Source organism: Phyllostomus discolor, chromosome 6 (assembly GCF_004126475.2).
Source record: "Phyllostomus discolor isolate MPI-MPIP mPhyDis1 chromosome 6, mPhyDis1.pri.v3, whole genome shotgun sequence".
In the NCBI taxonomy this organism is placed as follows: Eukaryota; Metazoa; Chordata; class Mammalia; order Chiroptera; family Phyllostomidae; genus Phyllostomus; species Phyllostomus discolor.
In genome coordinates, this window is record NC_040908.2 from 125,971,671 (window position 1) to 125,982,374 (window position 10,704).

At 42.7% G+C, this 10,704-nt stretch overlaps 1 pseudogene; it reads left to right on the top strand.

Annotated features, from left to right (window-relative positions):
* The first annotated feature begins 712 nt into the window (after positions 1-712).
* LOC114500810 lies at positions 713-2,647 on the top strand (annotated as a pseudogene).
* The last annotated feature ends 8,057 nt before the right edge of the window (positions 2,648-10,704 follow it).

The window sequence follows — 10,704 nt, forward strand, 5'->3', positions numbered from 1 at the left end:
ATAGAAAACATACAATAAAGATTAAATTTAAAAAATGTTTAACTTCTTATAGAGGTTACTGATTTAAGTGGCATGCATCCAAAACAAAAGGCATTGTGACACATTGTGTTTTATTTTCTTCATTGCATTTACCATTGTGTGAAACTTTCTTACTTATGCCTTAATTTACTTGCTTCATCTCTGTTTCCACCTTCCAAAGTGAAAACTCCACGAGAGGATGGACTATGCTATGTATAAATATACCACAATCTCTACAATAACAAGGTGAAAAGTTATACACGTGTTAATGCATGTGTATAACACTGAAGAAATAGAGAAATATGCTGTGTTTCTAAATGAAAATATTTAATATTAGTATTTAAATACATTAATTTTTGTAAAATAACCTATACTTTCAAAGTAATAACCATCAAAATTATAGTGGCATTTTAAAAAGTGAACTTGACAAGCTGAGAAGTAGATAGGACATGAACTATCAAGCAAATTATGAAATAGGGGGAAAATAAAAGTTATTTTCTACCAGCTAAAGCTACAGTCATCAAAATACAGCAGAACAAGTGTTATAATTGACAAATATTCCAATATGCATGTTGAAATTTAGTGTATATTAGAGAAACATTTGAAATTAATGGGGAAAAATGACTAACCATGATACTAGAAGACATAGCTAGATTCCCAGTTCCAGCCAGGCTGCTCCTTTCCTGCTGCCACTATGTTCAACTTCTTCACAATTTTCTCAAAGGGCAAGCTTGTACTCTAGTGCTTCCAGGGTATGAGTGACTCCTGGACTGGGCCCATTAATGCATTGATTTGTTCTGTGCTGCTGCAGGAAAGGGGAGGCCACAACTCCTTCACTCATGATGCACTCACACCCAAGTATAAACTGGACAACCTGTTTGAGCTGGTGTTTGTGGTTGGTTTCAGAAGATCCTAACACTGACATGTATAGACAAATGGATAGAGGATGTGCACTGGCTGTTTCAGGACAAGTACTGTACAGAGATTTAACAGCAAAGTGACTCTGTTGAGTGGCAATTTTGATTTCCAAAATGATTTTCTGTGGCTCCTTCGTGAATGAAACAGAGGAGAGCAGTAAGGTTCAGGTTCTGACTACCATGAAGAAATAGGAAGATTCTGAAAAGGCCAAGAAACCTATAAGATCCATGATTTAGACATGGGGTAAAAAGCCCAAGGAAAAGGCAAAGAATAAAAATAAAAAATGAAAAAAAATCAAGGAAACAAGAAGGAAAGTTTTGATGTCCTTTTGGATACCAGCAAAACAGTCCCTAAGGAGAAGTCATTGGGAACTAAGAATGGGGTAGAACTTTCCAAAGTTGAGCTGATATGGAGGAAGTGAGAGGAGTTCTTTCAGAAACATGGGAAAGGTATAGACAAGCCTGGCAAGTCCACGAAGTCAGATGCTCCAAAAGGGAAGGGTAAAAAAGCATCTTGGGTATGAGCACTGGGTGGCTGTGCTAAAAAGAAAGACCCAGATTATAGCTCTCCTACCACCAATGGAGCCCCAGATGTTGCCCCACCTGAGGACATCAACTTGGTTCTAGGAACTGGGCCTGAGGGCATCTTCAGGGTCTTGACTGCAGCAGCTCAGATGATGAAGGGGCCACTTAAAACCCTACCAAACCTAATGCTACCAAGGGGACTCTGGGTGCCATGTTTGGGATGCTGAAGGGCCTTGTGGGCTCTAAGAGCTTGCATTGGAAGACATGGAATCTGTGTTGGACAAGCTTCATGATCACCTCATTGCTAAGAATGTAGCAGCAGACATTGCTATCCAACTCTGTGAATCCATGGCCAGCAAGTTGGAAGGGAAGGTGATGGGAACATTCAGCATGGTGATTTCCACAGTAAAACAGGCTCTACAAGAGTCCCTGGTACAGATTCTGCAGCCACAACACTGTATAGACATGACCCAGGATATCATGGATGCCCAGCATCATCTCAGTGCCCTTATGTTGTCATCTTCTGCGGGGTTAATGGAGTGGGGAAGTCTATTGACCTTGCCAAAATTTCTTTCTGGCTGTTAGAGAATGGCTTCAGTGGCCTCATTGCCACCTCTGACCATCTGCGACACCTGTGACACATTTCATGCTGGGGCTGTGGAACATCTGCAGCTGTGGAGCAGCTGCACACACACTCCCGATGTTTGAGTGTACAACCCCCTCACCACCAAGAATCACAGTGGTTGCACCAAGGTTTGAGAAGGGCTATGGCAAAGATGATGCTATTGCCTTTGCATGTAAACAAGGCTTTGATGCAGTGCTGATGGACACATGGTCCATGCAACACAATACCTTTCTGATGACTGCCCTGGCCAAGCTCTTACAGCCAACACACCCAACTTGGTGCAGTTTGTGGGGGAGGCCTTAATAGGCAATGAAGTGGTGGATCAGCTGGTCAAGTTCAACAAAGCCTTTGCTGACCATTCTATGCTCAACTCATTGATGACTCAATGGCATTGTCCTTACCAAATCTGATACCATTGATGGTGGTGGTGACAATGGTGTGACGGTGGTGACAATGGTGGGAGCTACTATTTCTATGACCTACATTACAATGGGTTTGTGGGCACTAGCCAGACCTATGTTACCTATGTAGTCTCAAAGTCAAGGCTGTGGTAGCTGCCTGACTGCCCCACGAAGGCTTAACATGCTCTTGCCCAATACTGCTTCCCCCAAAGTCCCTGTTCCATTAAAAATGTGCAAGCAAATTGTTTTCAGCATAGTACAAAGGCAGAGTTAGGGGAGCTCCTGGGGCATGCGGCTCATTCTAACCCCACTCCTGTTCAGCCTCTACAAAGAGGGCCTAATTATGTTACAATCACTGTTCATCTACCCCCAACTGTGGTCCTACCCTTCCTACTCAGGTCCTACCCTCCTTTCTACTCAGGTCCTACACTTCCTACTCAGGCATCCCTGTCAATCTGCCTCCAGATTACAGCTTTGACCAATACAACTTTGCTAGCACTTCACTAGTGTGGTAATAGGGATACCTGAGCATAGTATAGTAAGCACACTGTCTTATTAAAGATTTTACTTATTTACTTAAAAGAGAGGGGGGAAAGGAGGGAGAAAAAGGGAAAGAAACATCAATGCATGGTTGCCTCTCACATACCCTACTGGGGACCTTTCCCACAATCCAGGCACATGCCCTAACTGGGAATCAAACTGGTGACCCTTTGCTTTGTAGCCCAGTGCTCAGTCCACTGAGCCACACCAGCCAGAGCAATTGCTGTTAATTCTGATGATGACCTCATCCTCATTGTTTCCACAAAGCATCAGCTAGGCCAGAAGAATTCGTTAAAAATGAGAGAAAAATTAGTCCCCTCTTCCCTCAGAGAGAAGAGGAGCTGAGCTGAGGTGCTGGATTGGGCTTCTCAGCCCCCCTGTCCTTCCCCATACCCAGAACCCAGATATAAGCTTTGTATGTTTCCCTTCCTGGGAGAAAACCACCTATCAGAGGGGTATTAAGTTATCCTCTTCCAATTCTTCAACCTGAGGGACACTGACTTTTCTGCCTCCTCCCTACAGTGCTTGATAGACAAGTGCTCCATTGAAGAATACAAGTCTCTTGTTTGTATACAAACATCTATAGCTTGGTGTTACAGATGTGCTATTAGTGCAATAACAGGAAGGCTGTCTGCCCAGAGGAAAGCATAATTTATTATAAGAAAATAAACTGCATAAATTAAAACAAAGAAATGGCTAAATATTTAGGGAGGAAAAGTATCATACTAACTCACATATATAAATTCTCCTAAAATAAATTTCAGATATTTTTAATTACCTTTTATTGATTATGCTATTATAGCTGTCCTGACTTTTCCCCCTTTGCCCCCTTCCACCAAGCACCCCCGCATTCCTTCAGGCAATCCCCCACCATTTGTTCATGTCCATGGGTCATATGTGTAAGTTCTTTGGCTGCTCTGTTTCACAGACTGTATTTTATATCCCCATGGCTATTCTGTAACTACCTTTTTGTACTTCTTAATCGCCTCACCTCTACACCCATTCTCTCCCTCCCCCTCCTATCTGGCAACCTTCCAGGAACTAACTTTTTTTTCTTTTAAGTATATTTTATTGGTTATGCTATTACAGTTTACCCCTTTATCCCCCTACACCCTGCACCCCTCAACCTTCCAGCATCCCCCCCCCACTTAGTTCATGTCCATGGGTTGTACATGTAAGCTCTTTGTTCTCTGCTTCCTATACAATTCTTTACCTCTACCCATCTATTTTATGCCTATCAATTATGCTTCTTGTTCCTTGTGCCTTTCCCCCCAATTCTTCCCATCCCCCTCCCCACTGAAAACCCTTCATGTAATGTCCATTTCTCCAATTCTAGTTGTTTTCTTAGTTTTTGTTTTCATTTTTTTAGGTTCAGTTATTGATAGTTGTGAGTTTATTGTCGTTTTACTGTTCATAGTTTTTGATCTTCTATTTCTTAGGTAAGTCTCTTTATCATTTCATATAATAAGGGCTTGGTAATGATGAACTCCTTTAACTTGACCTTATCTGGGAAGCACTTTATCTGCCTTTCCATTCTAAATGATAGCTTTGCTGGATAGGGGAATCTTGGATGTAGGTCCTTGCCTTTAATGACTTCAAGTACTTCTTTCCAGCACATTCTTTCCTGTAAGATTTTTAAGAAATCAGATGATAGTTTTATGGGCACTCCTTTGTAGGTAACTCTCTCCTTTGCTTTTGCTGCTTTTAAGATTCTCTCTTTATCTTTAATCTTGGGTAACTTAATGATAATGTGTCTTGGTGTGTTCCTCTTTGGATCCAATTTCTTTGGGACTCTCCAGGCTTCCTGGACTTCCTGGAAGTCTATTTCCTTCACCAGATTGGGAAAGTTTTCCTTCATTATTCATTCAAATAAGTTTTTGCCTGCTTGTTCTTGTTCTCCTTCTGGCACCCCTATAATTCTGATGTTGGAGTGTTTAAAGTTGTCCCAGAGTTTCCTGAGCCTCTCATTGTTTTGAATTCTTGTTTCTTCATTCTGTTCAGGTTAGGTGTTTATTTCTTCTTTTTCCTCCAAATCATTGATTTGAGTCCCAGTTTCCTTCCCTTCACTGTTGGTTCCTGTATATTTTGCTTTACTTCTCTTCGGGTAGCCTTAATTTGTTTCTTTTTGCAACCAAGCTCAATTAGTTCTGTGAGCATCCTGATTACCAGTGCTTTGAATTTTGCATCAGATAGGTTGGCTATCTCCTCATTGTTTAGCTCTTTTTCTGGAGTTTTGATCTGTTCTTTCATTTAGGCCATTTTTTTTTCTCTGGGTGCACCTATTATATAGTAATGGGCAGAGCCTTAGGTATTCAACAGGGTGGGGCAAACCACATTACTGTGTAGTGGCACTGTATGTGGGGGAGGGGTCATGTTACAGGGTGCATCCAAGAGGAGAGCCCCAAATAGGCATTTGAAATGGGGTCCAGAACTTAAGGTGTCCAGGAGATTTTGGGGTGTCTCCATCCCCGCCCCCACCAGGGTGTGGGTTGGGGGAAGGGACAAATGGAGCAGGGCCATTGAGAGCTGTTTAGCATAGCAACAGCCTTGCAGCTAAGCTCTGGCGTGGTAGTTTGGCATATCTGTAACCTTTGACTGATTGCATAGATATGTTAAGTAGCTGTGATCAGCTCTAAACCAGGGGAATGGAAGTAACTTCCCCACCCAGATGTGGCTGGGGGGGGGTCCCCTGAGTTGCAGCTCCTGCATGGGAGCTCAGAGAGGATTGGCTCCAGGACATGGGGCCACGCCTGCCCAGACTCATGATGGCAACCCAGTAAAGCTGGAGGGATATGAGTTTGGGCACGTGAAGCCGAATGTGGGAGGAGTCGGAAATGAGGCTGCAGAGGAAGATTGGCCTCGGGCATTTAAAACCCAGATTTGGTGGCCACTGAGAGGGGGAATCATGCTGCTTTAAGAAGGAGAACCACGCAGACCTGACGGAGTGGAGACTCCTGCAGCCCTGGGAGGGGGAGAGCCATGCGTGGCCCTGAGGAGGAGAGCCATGCACAGCCCTGAGAGGAGAGAACCATGTGGCTGTGGAGGTGCAGAGAAGATCACAGCCATTGGAGAGAGAACCACACAGCTTTAGCAGAGTGAAGACTCCCGTGGCCCTAGGAGAGAAGACCACATGCCTGTGCCAGAGTGGGGACCCCCACAGCTTTAGAAGGGGGAACCACCACCTGGTTTTAGCAGAGATCCTGGCGACTCAGCTGAGGGTGCTGGGAACCCAGGGAGGTCTCCCAGTCAAGATGGAGTTCTAACTGGGAAGAACCAGAGGACTGCCTGAGCCATGGACTTCTATTTCCTTTCCTGAGATACGGTACTCTGGACTGGGCAAAGGGGGAAGGAAGGACTGTGTCTGTTTGAGGGTGTTTTAAGGGACTTTGGGATTTTGGTGAAGACATTAGGTAACTACTTTAAGTCTGTATGGCATTAAATAAACATTTCCTTTTCACGAATCTCTGGCATTGAGAGACATCTTTCCTAGGGCGGTGGACATAACAGACCCAGGGCCTTCTTTCAATAATAGTATATCATCCCAGGCCCCCCTTGTTGTGTTCTGTAACAGTCAAAGAGGGAACAATGCAGCTCTCTTGCTCCACTCTAGCCCCACTTTCCAATGAACTCTCTCATCTGAAACTGGGAGTTTCTCCTGCTGTGGCAACCCCTGCAGTAGTTTACAGCTATCTTTGAGTCTTTAGTTTCCTGTTCAGCCAGCCCAGCTTTGTCCCCACAGTCTGCCACCTTGTGGCAAGTCCTCTCAGCCAGCCCCTCCTTGCCCGTGTGGTCCACTGCATTGCCGGTCATCCTCTCCACTTGGCTGCCAGTCTCAGTCCCATCTACTAGTGTGAGTGAGTGTTTCTTTAACTCCTTAGTTGTCAGAATTCCATGCAATTTGATTTTCTGGCACTTCCAGTTATTTATTACTTTTAGATTGGTTGTTATCCTTCTTTTGGTTATTCCAGGAAGTGAAGCATTCCTACCTACACCTCCATCTTGGCCAGAACTCAGTAACTAACCTCTTTTCCCTTGCTTTTAAGAGTCTCTCTTTATCTTTAACCTTTGGCCTTTTAATTATGATGTGTCTTGGAGTGGGCCTCTTTGCTTCCATCATGATTGGCACTCTCTGTGCTTCCTGGACTTGCATATCTACTTCCTTCACTAAATTAGGGAAGTTTTCTTTCACTATTTTTTCTGGTAGATTCCTAATTTCTTGCTCTGTCTCTTTCCTTCTGACACCCCTATGATGCATATGTATACCTCCTGAAGCTGTCCCAGAGGCTGTTCATTCTATCCTTTCTTTGGATTTTTTTGTCTTCTTGTTCTGTGTCATTGTGTTTTGCTTTCTTATGTTGTAAGTCATTGATTTGACTCTTGGCTTCATCCATTCTACTGCTATTTTCTGGAAAATTATTCTTTATTTCAATTAGTGTATACTTCATTTCTGACTGAATCTTTTTTTATGCTGCTGAGGTCCTCAGTAAGTTCTTTGAGCATCCTTATAACCAGTGTTTTGAACTCTGCATCTGATAGATAGCTTATTTCTATTTCATTTAGCTCTTTATCTAGAGTTTTGATCTGTTCTTTAATTTGGGCCATATTTCTTTGTCTCTTCTTTTTGGCAACCTCCCTGTGTTTGTTTCTATGTATTAGGTAGAGCTGTTTTGACTCCATGTCTTGGGAGTGTGGCCTAATGTAGTAGGTGTCCTGTAGGGTCCAGTGGCACAGCTTCCCATATCACCCAAGCTGGGTACCTGAGGTGCACCCTTTGTGTGGGCTGAGTACACCCTCCTCTTGTAGTTGAGGCTTGATTGCTGTTGGCAGATCAATGGGAAGGATTTACTCAGGCCAGTCACCTGAAAGGACTGGCTGTGACCAGTGACCACCAACCTCCACTTTCCATGGAGGATCAGCTATGCAGGGTTAGGGTGGTGATTCTTTGATATAGTCTATAGCTGTCCACTGGGTGCGCTGGTCCTGGGGTTTCCCAGATGGTGCAGGCCAAGGTCAGGCCCCAACTGTTTTTTGTCCCGGGCATCCTGTCTGAGCTGTAAAGCAATCTGAGATAGCTAGTACCTATGCTAAGCTGGGAGATTCCCAGATGAAGCCCAGCTGTGACTCAAATCCATCTACCACTATTGCTCACTAAAGCCAGCTATTGTTTGAAAGGATTAAGAGCCAAGACCAGCCATTCTTGTGGGAAAGCAGCTTTGGTGGGCCCAAAAGTTGGGTGTGATATAGCATCTGTGGATCTCCAAGGTGGGCCACACAGTGTTAGCTAGGTTGATGGAGTCTTAGGCTGATGGCACCAGCCTATGGGCCCTGTTCGGGGGAGGCTCAGCTAAGGGACAATGGCTTGTGCTTACCCTGATGCCAGACTCTTCAGTCTCTCACTGTATATCACTGGTGCCCTTCAAGCTACCACCCCAGTGCTGGAGCTCAGAGGAAGGGAGTCTGAGTAGGTGAGTTCCCCAAGTGGAACTGCTTGGGACTCCAGAAGTTTCTTCCACTGACTCAATCCCCAGTCACTTTTACAGCCAGAAGTTATGGGGACTTATCTTCCTGGCACTGAAATCCTGGGCTTGGGGGGGCTGGTGTGGGGCTGGTACTCCTTACTTATGAGATATCCCTCCTGAGGTTTTATCCACATGGATGTGGGACCAGCACGTTCTGCATCTGTCTAGATGAATGTGGTTTCTTCAATTCTGTTGTTGCCAGACTTCCATTCAACTTCATTTCTGACATTCCTGAGTGATGAGTGTTCTATATTTGTGTTGTAATTTTGAGGTCGTTGTGCAAAGAGGTGAGCCATGTCTGCCTACATCACCATCTTGACCAGAAGCCTAGTATTCCAGATATTTTAAAGATCTAATGGTTAAAAACAAAGTCCTAATGTCAGGCTGCCAACTCCAGATTCATGTCCCTCTTATTTCCCAGCATTTGAGGTAGGGGTGCAGGGCATAGGACTTAATTTCAATAAATAGAATGTGATCAGATATGATATGTGCTTTTCCTAAACCACAACCTTTTTATCTTCATCTTTCTGGATATTGGCATGAAGGATGACCCTGAAAGCTTTACATAGCAGAGCTATTTGGATACACAAACCTGCCACTCCACATCTCAACTAGAATTTATGTAAGTGAAACACAAACTTCTATCTGTTAAGCCATTCGATTTGATATTTATCTGCTAGGGCAGGAGTTGGCAAACATGTCCCTGGGGCCATGGTTTTTTGTTGTTGTTTTTTTTTTTTTTTTTTTTTGACAAATGTGGTTTTATTGGAATACATTTATTTGTATTGTCTATCACTATTTTCCCACTACCAGGCCAGAGTTAAGTAGTTGTGACTGGGGATAGTATGGCCACAAAGCTTAAACTATTTATTATCTGGCCCTTTAAAAGAAGAAGTTTGCTGAGCCCCTGTTACAGCAATTAATATTACCTTATATAAAGGAAAACTAGAACTAGATCTAGAAGATAACATAGGAGAATATTTATTACATTAGGGATGAGGAAAACCTCCCTTAGCAAAAAGAAAACTCTATGTATCCCTTTCTGCTTATTCTCTGGCTTCCCATCTATTACCACCCCACACACCTTTGCTCGATTAGGTCTATCATCTTTTGATTTTCACCTTATAAGTCACCTCTGAATGCATTTTGTGTGCTTCCTAAAAGTCTATAACTGCCATTCCATTAATTCTGCCGTAATAATCTTTGCAAAGGTCAATAATGACTGAATTGACAACTTTAATTGCCTTTTTATCACTATGTAAAATTCTGAAACTTTTGAGAAATCTTTCCTGGAAGCCTTTTCCTTTCATCACTTCTGACACACCTTTATTCAATTCTCCTCTCTTTCTCTGATTCTTGCTCCTCCAGACTTGATTAGCTACTCTTCACCCACCATGGAAATATTGGTAACTCTGTTTCCGTCTTGGATTCTTTCCCACTGTCTTTCTCCAAAATCATGTCTTATCCAGTAATGCACTTCAGAATTACCTTTGGATATTTTTACAAAACATATATATTGCCTCCCTCTTTGCCACACTTATGGTCTGAAATAGGACCAAGCACTTGCATTTTAGTAGAACTTCTTCAAGATTGTAATGCATGCATTTGCAATGCATTTGCTTACCTGGTTAAAAATTTTGGCACACATCCTTTGGTGTGTCAACACTCACTTGCATTCATTTGTAGTTAACTTCTAAATCTATTTCTCCAGTCAATATCTCTCTCTAAACTCTAGTTTTATTCATTTATTGAAAATACTATTTCTTCTGGATTGGGAATAAAAGGGAGAAAACTGTACTTGAACAATGATTAAAATAAAATTTTAAAAAAGTGAAAAAAAAAGAAAATACTGTTTCTTGAGCTCCAACAGTGGCTGGCATTTTACTACGAGTGGTAATACAGATACCAACAACACAGTCACAATCTTTACTGCCATAGAATTACAGTTTAAGGGAGGAGTCAGACATTAAACAACAAATTACATAATTTGTTTATACAAAAGCCATTCTATTGCCCAAAAACCAGTATAAAAATTTGTGCTTAAGAATCACCTGGGAATTATTATGAATGCAGGTTCCTAAGATCAACTGCCCTATTTCATCTTTTATTGAGAAATATTTTCAACAAAGCAATCCAGGAATCATTTCAAGTCATCATGT